This window comes from Mycteria americana, chromosome Z, assembly GCF_035582795.1.
Source record: "Mycteria americana isolate JAX WOST 10 ecotype Jacksonville Zoo and Gardens chromosome Z, USCA_MyAme_1.0, whole genome shotgun sequence".
Classification (NCBI taxonomy): Eukaryota; Metazoa; Chordata; class Aves; order Ciconiiformes; family Ciconiidae; genus Mycteria; species Mycteria americana.
The window spans coordinates 46,409,246-46,426,035 of NC_134396.1; the positions used below are offsets into that span (position 1 = coordinate 46,409,246).

Sequence of the window (16,790 nt, forward strand, 5' to 3'; positions counted from 1 at the left end):
TATCAGCAAAATGGGTAATGCCTTTATTTGTAAAGGTGTGTCTAGCACCAGGTCCAGATTTACATGGGGTTATAGTAGTGTTAGCCCTTCTCCACATGCAGTGTGCCACTTTGCCAGTGCAGTGTGTGTTCTTACATCACACATGATGGTCATGCTGCATCACCCCTAAGTACTGATAGCAATTTGTTTAAATTTCCTTAGATGAATTAATGAAAGTCTGTCATGGGCTAATAAACACAAAGGTGAGGATACAGTTTCTCCCTAAACCTCAAACCACTGAAAGATGACAGTATATCAGCAAAAACATTTCTATATGATTGTTCTATTCTTGTATTTTTTTCCTAAACCCTTGTCTTTGGCTACTGTCGGAGACCAGATACTGGATCAATGGACATTTGGTCTGATTTATCTCATATTTGTAGCTGTACCTAGAAGTTAATATATGACAGAGTTGGATTGTTGTTGACATTTCACATATCTTGTAGTGGTACAGTTTTCATTATGGTTTCTTTAGACAATATCTTCGAATGCATTGTGCTGTTTTGGCACCTTTCTTGTTCTTCTGCCCTTTCCAGAAAAGTTGCACAGATGGAAGATCTAGTCCACTTTCTCTTTGTACCTTGGTAACTATTCTAGGCAAAAGAAAATAATGCTCTGTTTATCAGGTTATTTATCAGGTTATTTTAATATCTGACATGTTTTACTGATTGTCCTTTGAAAGAGAGAGAAGTTCAGGCTTCTCTTTTAGCATCTGTCTCTATGATGTTAGACTTGTACTGTGTTGGGGATATCTGTGGCCAAGTAACACTCCAAACTGGAGCTGTCACCTAGTACTGGCAAAAATAATTACAGTCACCAAATAGAAAATGGAAAACAGCTCCAAATCTGGTTTGAGTTCAAGGAAATGTTTTGGCTAGAAAAACAACGGGAAATGTTGTAACTTGCACTTTGCATTTCAGCACTAATTTGATAACTTACCAACATGTCTTTTGGTTTGGGTTGAACCAGTGATTATTTCCCCAGCCTTTGGTATGATCATCAAATAAAAAGTTCACTATTTGTTCTCCCTGACTTAGGAGAGACAGGCTCAGTTCCTACCTCTGCCAGTCCTTTTCAGTGTGATCTTGAACACTTCCTTCCATTTTCAAGCCTTTTCTTATAAAATGAGGACAATGTTTACAGTCTCTTTTATAAAATGCTTTGAGATACATGGATAAAGAACACTGTAGGAGATCTAGATTATATGTTGTCATCAAAGGGAGAATAGGATTCATGTGACTGGCAATCACAGTTTTCAGTCTTACTTTTTTCTGAGGGTATTTCCAACTCTTCTGATGGAGAAGGCGTTAGAGCCTATGAACCAAATATAACTGAAAATCTCAGAAACCAAAACCACTGGTAAAGTGCACATCAATAGCTACGGTCTTGTTGGGTCTGTCTCTGCTGGTATTGTTAATCACTACTTTGTTAACAGTCCTTTAAAAAAGTAAAAATAATCACAGAGAGATTGCAACCATATTTTTTCTTGGTGCTTCGATGCAAATTGGTTTGATCTAGAGACAATAATGTGTTCTTTGTTTCCCAGGGAACCACATTTTGTCACTGAAGTTTCCACAAACTTGAAAGAATCATTGATTCCTAGAGTAACTGAGGTTGAAAGGAAGCTCTGGAGGTCTCTGGTCTCATTGCTTGCTCAAAGCAGGTCATCAGGTTGCTCAGGGTCTTACCCAGCTGAGTTTTGAAGAATGGAGATCCCCAACAGGCCTCTCTGGACCCCTGTTCCAGGGACTGACCACCTTCATAGTGAAAAGTTTTTCCTAATACCATATTAGAGTTTCCTAAATTGCAGCTTGTGCCTGTTACGTCTCATCCTGTCACCCTGCACCTCAGAGCAGGGTCTGGCCATCTAAACTGTCGCTTTCATTCTTTCATTCAAATGTACTTCACACCCCTTTTTGTAGACCAATGCATGAGCCAGAGTCCTGGAAGGCAGCCATACATAAGCCATCCTCCCACTTTGCAAATATGTTATCAGAAAGCTGATAAAGAACCTTTATACAGCCCAGGCATTTAGTTCAAACCAGACCTGACATACTCTTTTACCTTCATGTAAATATGGTCTTTTTTAACACTCTTTATAACCACTAAACTCCACTCCAGGGCCAGCTTATACTCCTTAATGCTACAGCTGTAGTCCATAAATCCCCACAGAAGAAGACCCAGTTCCTCCTGTAGGAGCTGAAGTAGATTAATAGGAATTATTACTGAACTGTATGCTGTCAGTAGTACAGCCCTGGGCAGGTTTCAAACTCAGCCATCATGCCAGTGAGGATCTTCTGTTTTTAAAGCATTAATATAATTTTTTTTTTTTTTTTAAGAAAAAAACAAAACAAACTTAAAGAGACCCTGCCATCCCTGAGTTTTAGGTCACTGGAGACCAAGAGGTTATGCCAGCAAAATACCACTATATGCTTGCTCCCTTTTTATATTAATCCTTAGGTGCCTGCTACTGCTGTCTGGACAGTGAGGGAGACGGAGCTTTGATCTGACTGGTGCAACCATCCTCATGTTCTTCTGTTAACACACAGACTTGGAGACCATCAAGTTCTGATCTGAAAATTATGGCACAATGGCAAATCACCAGTTACATTTTACTTATTTGTCACTGGATGAAACCATCTTCTGACCAGACCAATACACTAGGTCATTCCACACTGAGCTAAAGCTAACAGCACTAGGAGAATATGTATGTAAAAACCTCGACAGTGGCAGCTGTGGTCTGCAGCTCGGTATTTACCACCTCAATAAGCGTGGAAATACCATACCAAGAGAAAAGTTACTAAGAAATGCCCTCTGAGTCTTACTGCTTTCACTTTGGTGCAGCAAACAAGCCCCAGCGTGAAACTGGAGACCAAGTTCTCTTTCTCTTTCCTTGCATAGGATAGGAGACCTGATATTGTCTTATTCAGGATACAGTTCAAGTGCTCTGAGACTTTCACTTCCTCTTCGAGCAGATGCTACAGCACAATACATAGCTCAGTCTTCCACTGACTTTATTACAAAAGCATTTGAGGTTACTGCTCAAGATAAGTACTAAGTTAAGTTTGATGAAGTGTCGAGTCAGTTGATAAAGGGAAGAGTTCTTGGCTGTATATCCTGGCTAGCTGCATCCAGCTCCTGGCCTTCAGCTCAAGTGATGTGGAGTTATGTCCACAGTTGCTGGGGCCTCTAGACCAAGGAGGTCACATGCACATTGCATAAGCACTTGGTGTAGTGATGCCCTGTGGGCATAAGGCAGATACTGTTTTCTATGGTGGTCAGCGTTTTTCCAGCCTGGCAGCATAATGTTTTTTTAGCATGAAACTGAAATGGGATGTTGCTTGCCTTAGGCTGTAGCATGAGGGCACGTAGAGGTGTTTTGAAGGTGCAAAACCTTCCCGGATATGACTGAAAGATTATATATGGCAGACCTGATGCTGTCTTATCCAGGCTGCCTTTTGACCAGAGTGAGCTGCCTCCAAAATTATACTTAGGTCTTATATAAGAGGGAATTAGTTTGCTATCTCAAGGGGAAAAAAATCAACAAAACCCAAAAACCCAACAACAAAACCAACCAACCGAACAAAACGCCGCACCAAAACAAAACAAAACCAAAACCCCAGAGGATTACACAAACTAACATTTATTTAATGGAAACATCAGGGAACCAGGACAAGGAATGGCACAGGGAGCTGAGTAATTCAGTATCATAATACTGATCACCAGTGTCCGATTATGCCATTATAGGTGGAGTTAGGATGGGTTAGCCTATGGACCTCAAGGAACCCAAGATGCACTGAGATACTTCTTGGCTCATTTAATCCTTCATGTGGGGGCCTGGATACCCAGCAGTCCCCACCTGTGCAAAATATTATTATCTGTGGCACAAGAACTGCAACCTAGAATGCACAATCTGTTCAAGGACTTAGGTTGATCACCCCTTGCTTAGAGCCTTTGTGGGTAGAGGGGACCCAGGTTTTCTCCTTCTTACCAGGTTATCATAGTAAAATTAACTCAACTTTTAAAATGGCATGTATAGAGATGATTAAACTTATAGGTTTTACCAAAATGACCCTCTCAAGACAGACTCATCCCTGTGAAGAGTTCAAGACAGGCTAAAAACTTGGATTTAATTGTAAGAGAGTACAAGAGCCAAATATAGTATGTCGGGGGGGGGTATATTTTATTTTTTAGTTTAGTAACTGCCATTACCTCATGGATGACTTGCAGAATCATTTATCTTTGACAGGTAGACACAAACTGAACATTGAGTTGATCTTACTGATCTCAGTAAAATTAAACATAATTGCATGTTTCTGTGATTACGTGATTGTCTCTTAATAGAGCTAGTTAAATAATTTAGTGGAAAACACTGTGGTGAAAAAAAAAATTATCAAACCCCCAAATTCCTGTCAGAATATATCAGCTTCTGTACTGTAATTAGTTATTTAAAATCTCCAGTTATTTGTGGATAAATTCTTTATTCTCTCCAGCTAATATTACTGTTATAAAGCTGTGAGTTTACTATTTGCTATAGGTGTATCCATTATCAGTTTTTAATTTAGAGATATTAAAGCAGTTTGAATATGCAGTACTTCTAAAACTGAAAAATGGAATAGTTGATAAGCAGAATTAAATGCAAAGAATGAGGCACTGTGTGTATTGATCTATGGCAAACAGAAGACAGCTGTTAGACTTTGGCATACATTCAGACTATATGTTTGCTTTTTAGAGACAGCCCAAAATTTCATTAGATACCAAGTTAAAGAATGAAAGACATTATGGGAATATTAATGACTAATACCCAAAAAGCAAAGCTTAAAAGGAAAGATTGTTCCCAAGTAAGCTTTGTCTCTATTTGTAACATGTTTTCCTCATATGCATCCATTGTGTTAATTAAAAGAACCACCTCCAATTCAGAACTTCAAATAATACTTCATGCATAATGATTCATGTAGGAATATTTATACTAAACCAGCTATATGGAAGATGCTGAATTTTGTGATGGTTGTGATTTTTTTTGTTTGCTCTTTTTCCTAAAGAAGCTGTAAAAATCTCATCACCCTAGATTGTTGCTTCAGACATTCTGCAGAGCAGTATGCCCAAGTGCCCAAGTGTTGAGTGTGTACAGATTTAAAATTTGGGGTTGAGTATGTGCCAATCCCTCTTCAGCTGTGAGCATGCAATCCTGCACCAAAATTGCTGTAGACCTTTCCTGGTATTTATGGTGTCAGTATGGATTTCTAGACATTTTATTTAAAATTATTCAATCATTCAGTAGTTAGCACTCGTTATCACTCTGAAGTTTTCTATGTCTGGGCAACCATCATGGAATCTCTTGCAGGTCTCTGATTTTTAGAGGCTGGAGCAGATGTCACATCTCTCTGCAGAATTCTGCATGGTTTTAGAAGTCTGGGTGTTACTCTAATGCATGTCTGACACACGGTACTTTTGCAGATGACCTGGGTACAAGGGCTTGGGACTCACTACGACTGTCCTGTTTGCTCTAGGGATAGGGTTGGAATAACTCTTACAGGAAGGTCTTCAAACTCTTCCTTTCATGGGGACAGTACCTTCTTTGAAATATAATCAGTGCTGGCAGATTATTTTGCCATGCTAAGAACTTGCTTTTACTTTCCATTTGTGTCTGGGAATACTTCTCTTAATACATCCTGAATGGATAGAGTGGTCTCATGAGTGAGCGTCACCTCACAGCTGAGGCAGGTTTTGTAGCCTCGTAATGCAGTAGTGCCATTGCTAGTAACACATCGCAGGTTTTGTACAGAGTTTGCAGGGCCTCAGGACAGAAGCTTGTGAGGCTTGCTTTGCTGGAAATTTTCTTTACTTGACTGGAGTTTTGTTTTTACTTTATTTAGCTGCAACAGCAATTTTTCTAATGACCATGTGGCTATGTCTAATTTTTTTAGGTTATCATTGTATCATTGTATGGTACAGCCATGGTTTCAGTATCGGTAGCACTAGCAAATAGTTGGTTCTGTGCAAAGCAAGACATAACTTTAACATAGTGATGTAGCGTAGAGGAATACCAGGCCTGGTATGATAGCAGAGGCCTTGAGAAGGGGGTACACAGGGTGCAGTGTGGAGGGGTATGGGGATGGAATAAGAGCTGAGATATGGGCTGCTTCTGAAGGTCCCAGCCCACCAATGACCAGTTAAAGAAACGCAGACCTGGAGGTAGGCAAAGCTCTTTGTAGGAGTAGCAAAGCAAAAAAAGTACAAGTATTCCACATACATAAAACAAGTAATGGATAGTAAACTCAGATGTAATATGGAGTTGCAGACCAGTGAAGAAAGAGCAAGGTGTGAAAGCATAATAGAAAACATGTATGTGAAAAAAACAAGGAAGGAGAGTAGGAAAGACAAATGAACATCATATGCCTCCTGGCAAAGGAATTTGGATGCTAATGATTTACTCTATCCCTTCCCCTCCAACTAAGGGGAAACCATCAACATTAAGATCCAGAGAAGCAGTAGAGAGTGAGTGTAACACCAGAAAAAAAGGTAGAAACTAAGAACTGTGTGTTTAACATTTTAAACTATATTCTTATGGAGACTTTTGTCTTTATAGCAACATTCTTCTTTTTGTTTTTTCTTTTTGTAATAATTAGATCTGGACTGATAATAATTCTTTGATTAGACTATTAAGATTTCATTTATACTATTCATAAATCCTTATCTTTACATATAAGGTGTACGTACTTTTTTCACGTAAGATTTTGAGCATAGCATGGCTTAAGCATGGCTGCGTAACAGAACTTACCACATCCTGCCTGGAGTTAGCTATTGGGGACCTTAACTATGTGGCAAGGAAAAGCCATGTAGAGACTCTCTGTGCACGGAACTCCACAGTAAACTTCTTAGATACAGGGAGAAGATCTGTAGTCTGTGGATGGCTGACAAATGCTACTTTGAATTGCTTGGTGTGACAACAGAGGAGGCAGTTTTACATTGGTTCAAAATTGTATCAGTGTAACCCCTCATATGACTGCCCGATTTCCTCTGTAGCTTTTTTCCTATAAAGCATTATGCAGGAGGACTTCCTGTGATACATAAGGTACCAATCAGAGTGTAAATACATATCTGTATGCTTCTCTTTGGCACTGCCTCTACCTACCTGAGTTTCCTCAGTTCTCCATTTAGTTGCTAGTAAATTCTGAATTCTGTTTTCCAGGTACTACATGTTTGTGCATGAGTTCTTGAAGCATCACACAGGGACTTAGTGCTTTAATTTCCATTAAAATTAATGGTTGTTGTGTGGCTAAAACACTGCATGAGAAATACAAAAAAATGAAAATGTCTGTCATCCTAAACATTCCATTTATTATTTTTTATAAAATGTATTTATACACAGCTAGAAAGAGACTGAGTATCACTGTTTCTTTTATGGGTTACTAGTAATATAGAGAAGCTTTTAATACTTGTGGTCTATCTTAATGGCATCTGTTTCTGTGGAACATCTAAAAAAAGTTGGTCTTTATGCTATTTCCAGTCTGATGCTGATCAAAAACAGTAATAAAACCATTTCTACAGAACTTGGGAAATAACTGTCTGTACAATTATATATATTCCTGTAGGACCTAGAAGCCCATTAAATAGCACCCTTATGGTGCTAGCTGCTGTATAGAATAGTAAGATAGCCCCAGTCCTACTAAGAGGGGATGAGTTGGATGGCAAAGATATGTGTGAGGAAAGATAAAGCACTGAAGTGATATCCACGGAGCTTTCGGGTTCTCAAGACATGCAGTTCTTTGCTCTATGTATTGACTTACCTTAGAGAGCCCCCACATCCCTAAACCTTTTCTCCTGAAATACCAGAGCTGAATGAATAGCAAGGGCAAAGGAGAACTCCAGGAATGTATCTTCAAAGTCTAAGGAAAACTAATTTTCAATGCATTCACAGCCTTTTTTTCATCATTTCCCAGAAATGTTCTCACAGTTAGATTTTCATAGCGTGAGTACTTGCAAAATCTATGATTCACTTATTTCCCACAATGGAAAATTAAAAGCTTGATCATACAAGTAGTCCAGACTGTTCTCATAGAATATTAGTGGGCCTACTTACTCCTGAAAGACATGGATAAACTTCCTTTGATGCTCTATATGTATACAAAATCAGGAATCTGTTATAATACCATAAACACAAATCTGTGCTAGCCAAAATCATGTTTTAGACTCAGATATAAGATCTGAGACACATGTTCTTGTTGCTTAGTTACAGAAGTTCAACAGAGAATGGAACATGTGACTCCAATGAACGTGAAAATATAAATTGAATACTTGTCAAATGAATCCTTGGCATTCATGCCACCTGCACCCCAACTATTCAGGAGATTGTGAATAAAACTGTGAAATATGAAAATTACTTCTGAGGGTTAATGACAGAAAATGTGGAGAAGCTGAGTTCATGAGCCTATTATTTGTTACAGAAGCAACACTGTTAGACTGCAAAAAAGCATAATGAGTTGTTCTCTAGTGCTCCCTCTGGTTGATACCGGTAACTGTGGCTTCAGGGGAAGCACATTTATAACTGGAAGAAGGAGAATGACTGAAACTTGGATGAAGTGAAGGGCAAAATGTGATAGATAATAAAACTTCCTGAAAAGCCTAAAGTGTTACTTTCCCTTGGAAATAAATGATCCCAATGGGAGGTGACATTCAAACGCATTGAAGCAGAACCTGTTCCAAGACTAAACTTGACCGCACCCACACGTCCTTAATGTATGATTAATGAGCCTGATAGACATACATCACGTCAGTGATGCTGACACTGGCAGATGGAGATTTTTTTAACAGAACTCCCTGAATAATGGTATACCTGTGGTAAGTGCTGCAGAAAGGATTACATTTAGCTAAATGCAACTGGACATGAAGAGCAATAGGAATTTGCTTTAGGGGACTGACTCATTTATTCAGGATAAGGAAATTATTATAATGTATTTGTTTTTATTTAGTATCCATAGACATTCCAAGACTTACCTATGTGTAGGGAAAACCTATTTATATGCTTGAGACTTGTGAAATAAGCCAAGCACATGATGGGGCAGAAGAGAAGAAAAACACAAATTCATGGGAACTTGTTGCTCATGGGAACTCTGGAGTTTATGGTTAAGTGGCTCTTTTTCTGCCCATCTTGATATGCAGCCAGAGGCCCTGGCCCTGTTTTGGCATGTTTCTGTGCTGGCAGCTGTGAAGGATTACGTTGGAGAAAAGGTTGTAGTGTTGTGCAGGTAATCCCAGAATGCATCTATGTGAAATAGAAAAGTATTAAGGGGCTGCAGCAAGGGTCAAATCTTCTCCATTATCTTTGCTAGCAGGTTTTTTGAGGTTTTGTTTGGAATAAAAAGAGACTAATTACTCATCTCAGCATCAGGGCAGTACAAGAGGTGTTTGCACCATTCTCCCTGTTCCAGCCTCCTGATTCCCTACCACTGATTCAATTGCTCATTTAACTTTAAAAACCAGCAGCAATGGGCAGATGTATCAATGCAATGGCAGTAACAAGCCAAAGGGCACAGGGGAGTCCTTCATAGCCATGTTGCAACAACATGCCATCACTACACACCCTTCCTTGACATGCAAGGCTTTATGGCTCTTAACCCTCCTCCATTCGCCAGCTTTGTGAAGGCACATGGGGAAGCACCCAGCTGTTTGGACAACTGGGTATTGTCTTTGCAGCAAAGTTTGACAGCACCATTCAAAGCAAGGGGGTTTGGAACCCTGAAGGAGAGTGTTTGGCTGAGGTGAAGGCAAGGATATAGGTCAAGTGACTGTGGGATGCCACATATGAGTCTAGCAGGTATAACCAGTCTCATCCTCTTCTAGAGACAGCGTGCCGTGGCTATCTGAATTCAACTCCTCTTTCCACTGTGAGTTCAGAGTCTTTGAGCTAAAGTTTAGCCTCAATCTCAAAATATTTAAGGGACAATGCCTGTGACTGTGGCACTCCTGAATTTCTTGGAGAAAACAGCTTTCAGTTGCTGAGGGAGGATCAGGCAGCTGGCTGCAGGGTGCCGTGAGAGGTGCCCTCCGTCTTTGGAACCACTCTGCCCAGCAAAGCAACTGAGCCTTCTCTAAACAGTCCTCTCCACAAATCCTGGTTAGATTTCAAAAGGCTGTCCTTCTGGTTTGTTTGGAAAATCACACAGTGAAAAAAAACTCTAGAGGAAACAGCTTGTTGCCTTGATTTGGTAGGTCTCTGACTGCAGCAGGGTTGCTCTTAGAAAATGTCATCAGTAAATTTAGGGCTAAAATTTTGCCTGAGGCGAGATCAGGGAAACAGAGAGATTTAAAAGCCTCTCTGTTTCCACACTGCCTGGTGTGTTGCTACTGCAAAGGAGACACTTGAAAAGCCCTGGGCTACTAAACTAGTTTTGGATTTCATTGTAGAGGAGAGCCTTTAAGATACTGACAGCCTTTAGAGGCAGATGAAAACCTACAAGCAGTTGTGTCAGTAAAGTCCTGTCAGCTCACCCACTACAAAACTCTTTGAATGGTCCCACCACAATTTGCTGAAAGCACTCTCAAGATGGGCATCATGAGATGATGCTGCTAATACACTAGGGAGAACTACAAGAATGCGCTCTCCAGAGTATCTCCATACCGGGGCTGGAGAACCATGGGTGCCTCTGGATGAAAGTGCAGAGTGTTTAGGAGACTGAAGAGGCTGATAAGCTCTTAGTGACATTTTCCATAACACTGAAATATCTTTTAAAATTTGGCCCTTCCATTCCTGGAAAATTTTACATTTGCAGCTATCAACTAGGTTGTAGTTCCAAAATGACGCCAGCGTGTTTCAGAACCCAGCTGTCCCTTGCCCCCTCTAGCATATATTACCTTGCAAACCAGATGCCTTTTTTGGTTGTCTAATGCTGAAAACAGAATTTTGCATTTCCCCATTTCTGCGACTCCAGGCAGGAAGATCTGGTTCTGCCATGTGGCCTCTTCCAGCACTTGTAATAATGAAAGAGTTCTCCGTTGGGGTTACTTCAGTTCAGAGTCATTACACAAATGCAGCATGCTGCTTTAACGCCCAGCAAAATGCAGCCACTTCTAGGTTGAAATGGAGGAAGTGTTTTAACAGCAGAGCACAGAGGATACCTGAGAACAGAAGATACCCAAGTTAAAAAAGAGAAATAGCCTAAGTGTGCGTGAGGGTAGCGCGTGCCTTGTGCAACAGTCTGCCAGCAGTGGCTATAGCCAGAACCAATAGTAGCTCAATGGCAATTTATTTAAAAGCAGCTAACATTTGGGGGTTTTGCTAAGGCAGGATCAGGAAAGGCTAAGCCAGTTCAATAAGAACAAGCACTCTCAGTGCAAATGAGAGCTCCCAGTCTTCTGGGAAGACCTTGGCAAGATCAGAGATGTAAAATGCGAGGAGCAGTTCCAGCGGAGCAGATACTTGCATGTTAGATCGATGAGGAGAAGTATGAAAGTACAGCTGCTTGTAACGCAGCAGGCATGTGAAGGTCAGGGAACTGGAGAATTCTCAGTGTGCAGTGATCCTTAATATAACACATTTTGTGACTGTCTGACAGGACTTTCTGGTAAGAGCTGAAGATAATCTAACAAAGCAGCTGTAATTATGGTACAAATCCTTCAGGGAAAAGGTAGAGACTTGCTTTCTTTACTTGTTTCCTGGGTCATACTAAAGTAAGCAGGCATCTGGGAGAAGCAAAGTCAGGGCAACAGAGACATTTTTCTTACCATCTCCACTGCTCTCTACTTTAGTTTGGTCACTTGCATTCCAGTCTCCTCCCTATCAAGTACCATGGTTGGTGTCTGTGCAGCTGTAGGACTGGCAACATTGTATGTTTTTTTTAAAAAAAGCAGATGCCTCCAAGAGATATTTAGTCACTGGGCATCATAAGCCCCTTCTACACTGAACTCACTTGCAATGGGATGATTGTCTCAGCAAGTATGGACTAGGGGTAGGCTGAAGAAAATCACAGAATCACAGAATCATATAGGTTGGAAATGAAGTGCAGGTGCTCACCAGATGCCACCTATTTGTATCAGTCAGGCTCCATCTATTCATAATAAAACAACAAGATGGCAGTTTTGCAGCTCTCCAGAATGGAACTATCTTTCTTCTTTCATCAGCAGTTCAGTAGGGATGTGTGATAAATCTGAAAACTAATGATGGTGAGTCCACTTTGCTGAGCTCATTGGGATGTGGTTTTGGAATCTGGTTCACATTTTTTGAAACCATAAAAGACAAGGAATCCATGTAAGTTCTGGGCTATGACAGGTGACCTTTAAAGAAAAGTGTTGGCCTGCTGAGCCACTACAAACTTGTCATGACTTTGGAGACACAGCTCCCTAAATAAAAGGGAGATTTGGTGAGAAAGCAGCAATAGAGGGGAGGGGTACAGCTTCCCTAAGGTAAGAGTGATGCTCAATTTCATCTGGTAGGTTAAGGGTGAGAAATGTTTGAAGGTGGATGCTACTATAGCAGTATTGTTATAGCAGTATATATTATAGCCCCTTCCTCATGTTTGCTGCATGTACAAGAGATACTGATCTGCAAGAACTTAACCAAAGCACATGTAGCAGATGCATGACTCACCCCGTTTTTGCTACAGAATTAGTTCTATGCCTGTCTTGTGTCAGCCTGTTCTGTGAAACCACTTCCTTAATTTACTTTGTCTAGATGTCATGGCTTAATCACTTGGTGTTGAAACCAATCTGGGGTTACAATAAGTCATTCACCTTATGTTTGAAAGCAGCCTGTGTGTGCAGAGTAAATTAGAGGCAAATTTTCAGCCTAGCATCCATATGACTTCATCAAGAATAATGTGCTGTGTTGCAGAATACATTATGTAGGACAGATTTGTTTAACAACTCAGCACTAAAAAGCTCCAAAGAAATGAAATTGCCAGATTTCCCATGCTGCTCAATCCCCACTGAGCAATAGGCAGCTGCATGGTTGGGGGGATATGAAAAGAGCTGGACCTTCTCTCCTCCACTTCCCCTCTCTTCTCATGATGCAGGGAGCAGGGCTTAACAGGGGATGAGGATCTAGGCCTTAAGTCTAGCACTTTTAAGCTGCCACATGAGTCCTTAATTTCATTTCCATTAGGTATTCTCTTGCACACTTACTTACCTTCCTTTCTCATGCTTTTCCAAATATTATTCTGTGACTGCCTGGCTCAGTTGTCAACGTGAAGGACAGGCACGTGGGTGTAGGTCATTCTTATATTCCAGGGGCCTTCCAAGCACAAAAACAAGTAAAGAGGCTTTTGTTCAAATAAAATCCTGTGGTATGACAGCCTTGCAAGCACTGTGAAAGAGCAGGTTGGGAGAAGAAGAAAAGGTCTTGGGGGTACTGTGACCCTCTATACCTGGGAGGCCTAGTTAGCTGGATGCTACAAAAGGCTGCTTGCAGCTGGCAGGAAAAGTTGACTGCGAGGGAAGAGCAAAAAGGGCTGTGTCCTGAGCAGTGGGAGAGCAGTGGAAGGTTTCTTAGGCTCTGAGGGTCAGACACACAGTTTTGGACTGAAGGCATCGGGAGCATGTGAACCGGCATGAGGCAGTATCAGGACCTGCTGAACGCAACTGAACTACAGGTTTGATGTGTTAAATGGAGCAGGTCATCTTTGCCTATGTGGCTAGAAAGCAGGAAAAACTAGCGGCCTGTGAGGCACATGGTCTTGCAACAACTGTGGGCAGCCCATGCCAGGCCTAGTAAAAGCACATAAAATAATGCTCAGTTAATCCAGTGTTTTCCAGAGTTTCCCTCAGGTACCAAAGTGAACAGGCTTCTAGTCTAACTTACAGATCAAGACTTCTCTCCTGAAGAACAAAGCCATTGAAGCTCAAAATATTTGCAAATTATCCTGTCGCTGTCTCAACTTCGGTCCTATATGAAAAGGCCCCAAATTAGCTGATACGTCTGAAAACAATGGCCTTCAGGTTCTTTAGGTTAGGTTGGATGGGCTAGCTAGGGGTGTGTGCACTCAAAAGGAAAGCTACTTCTTGAAGGATCCAGGTGGCTGAGTGCAGATATTGCCCTGTTGTCCTCTTTCAGGCATGAAGAGCAGGCAGAAAGAAGGGCAATGTGTAACCCTTGAAAAAGCAGTTCTTTCTCCAAGTATATTGCTTGCATCAGCCCCTCATGGCAGTGAGGAAGATGCATGCTAACTCCATTTTGTCCCTGTCTGAATACTTGTGGAAAGCCTCTAACAGTGACAGAAGTCATAGCAAGAAGTTTGTAAGAAGGCAAACTTAAGTAGCTGCAGTGAGGCACGATCCATCTTAAGGTCATGGAAACAATGCTCTGCTTAAATTAAACTTATTTATGGAGGGTCTGATTTTAATGGGAGAGGCCAGGTCAGGCTTTTGCTATGTAACAGGGATAACATGCCCCAAATGGTAAAGTTGGGGTGCAACTTTACTGGTATCCAACTGGTAAACTTCAATTCCTAATATTTGAGATTTTCAGCAGTAACTTGGGCCAGACCAACTCCTTTCTTACTGACTTTGGTGAAAATTTAACCATGGATTCAGGGAGCAAAGCAAGGTGAACACCTGGAGAAGTGGCTACTCGACTTTTGTGCAAAACCAACACCAAATCAGTACCCTAAAATGAAATGCTAAAATGTCTGCCATTTACCACTTCAGACTGAATTTAACATTAGCTGCTCCAGTGTTAGGAAAATGGATTGTAAACACTTTAGGGCAGAACTTATTTTCAAATTGTACTGTGAGGTGTCCAGCATTTCTGAGAGTGCTGTAAAACAGAAATGGTAAGTTTTAGGAATGCTATTGTCTGACCACCTGGACAAACATGAAGGGTTTTGAAATAATACTTACTTCCCTGCACGCTTTGAAGGTTTTCATACCAACTTTATCTTTCCTTCTCTATTGAAATATACTTGCAGCCTCTCTGTGCTGTCCTCTGGGGTAGTTGTGTTCTGTTTCAGCATGTTCAGGTTGTAGGAGAGCAATGCGTTCTGTGAGGTTAAATACATTTATCTTCCTTAGGAATGGGCCACATAGTATCTGGAACAATTCAATTGTTTCTGGGGAAAGGCATCGGCAGAGAAGACTAGTAGATCTAGGAAAAAGAAAAGCCAAGTGTATGGTGAGAACATTTTCATTAAAGAAGAAACAAGGTGATGTCAGTCTTGGAGAAATGTAGACAGTCTCTCTACGCTTAAAAAAGAAAATGGAAGAAATTCACATAGATGTAATTGAAACGTAGGTTTAGAAACCCACCATATTGAGCAATGGCGTCCTGTTTCCTCCATGTTGTTACTGTCATCACACTTACTGCAGTTTAAGACAGATAGTTAAATCAGGCAATATCCTCATATTCAGTCAAATGTGTGTTTCGAGATGAAATCTGCCCGACGATCTCTCATACCTTCTGTTTACAAAAGGCGGAAGTGGTGATACAGGGTAAACCCACCAAGGTTTTCATTGACATAGCTTTATGTACAGCTGTAAGCACCTGAAAAGTTCCTGGCACTGCAGTTTTGTTTGGTTATAGTATTCACTAGTGCCTATCTCTGGATATACTCAAAGCTCAAAAAATATTAAACACCAGTACTCTTTGTGCTCTGTAAACTGTAGTACAATTTGAAGCTTGCAAAAGCTGCAATAAATTATTCACAGTTTATAGGAATTAAATTCCAGAGAAGGGAGAGGAGATGAACACAGATTGTGAGATGCTGCAAGCCTCTCTCTGTTACAGCATCTGTGCCATGCCATTCTTGACATTAACCACCCTCCTCCTGTTTCACAAAACAAAGGCCCCCTACAGCGCTGTGCGAGGGGAAAAAAGCAAAAAAGCTGGAGATTTCTTGGCTTTCCTGTGGGACTTCAGGTTCCTTGCGCAGCTGTTCACAGAACAGGCAGCTTCCCAGCTGGAGCGCTCCGGTCCTGCCTGGAGCTGAGTCCCATCAGTGACACCTCTGCTGGCTGGCCTGGCTGTGGCACGGCACGGCACAGCATGGCATGCCATTGCACGGCGCGGCATGGCACGGCAACCTGCTGGCCCTGGCCACTGCTGCCCCCAGACTAGTTTTCAGTCTGTAAGCACTGTCAACTGGAAAGCTGCTTGGGACTATGAACTCTAGCACATAAGGTGCTGATTATATATAATCATATATATATGCACACACACATACGTAATGCATACATATGTACCTGAGAGTCGAGAACTCTTTCTCAACATGCTGGAAACAGTAACACAAAGGTCAGCACCTGAGTTAGTACCAGTGTGAATTACCCAAACTCCTTAAAGGAGATCCTAAACAGGTAAGAAGTAAGTCTGAAGTGAAGCCATTTGTCTTCTTGTCTCTGTCACCTTAGAGATGAAAAATCTGTTAAAATACCAATGTATTTGTTAAAATGACGAAATACAGCCTTACAATGGTCTACAGTAATAAAGGTTACAGAAGTCAAGGCATAAATGACAGGAAGCAGCAGCCTGTGCAGCCTCCGTGCTCGGTGATCTGGAAGGCTAGGCTTTGGCTTTTTTCAATGCCAGCCACGCATGCACTGTAAGCGGGATTTACGGCTGAGGGACGTGGCAGCACCGAACGCCCCTGTAGCGTCCCGGGGCTGCAGCGCTGCCGCGCGGGGCGTTGCGAGTGGGAGGCCGCTGCCGCCACAGCGCCCACCGCCCGCCAGCAGCGGAGCGCACGCCTGCTCCTGTACCCTGCCCTGCCCTGCCTTCGCGGGTCCCAGCGCCCCGGCCAGCTCCCCGGCCCCCGGCACTTCCCGCC

General features: G+C 41.6%; 2 long non-coding RNA genes across 2 annotated transcripts; both read right to left on the reverse strand.

Annotated features, from left to right (window-relative positions):
- Window positions 1-5,992: 5,992 nt before the first annotated feature.
- Window positions 5,993-13,273, reverse strand: LOC142422078 (uncharacterized). Its single transcript, XR_012779037.1, has 3 exons — window positions 13,163-13,273; window positions 10,894-11,157; window positions 5,993-7,326 (listed from the first exon to the last, which is right to left on the reverse strand). It is a non-coding gene; the product is annotated as an uncharacterized LOC142422078 (long non-coding RNA).
- A 1,626-nt stretch (window positions 13,274-14,899) lies between these two features.
- LOC142421525 (uncharacterized) lies at window positions 14,900-16,381 on the reverse strand. The gene is made up of 3 exons (XR_012778894.1): window positions 16,210-16,381; window positions 15,277-15,330; window positions 14,900-15,115 (listed from the first exon to the last, which is right to left on the reverse strand). It is a non-coding gene; the product is annotated as an uncharacterized LOC142421525 (long non-coding RNA).
- Window positions 16,382-16,790: the final 409 nt, after the last annotated feature.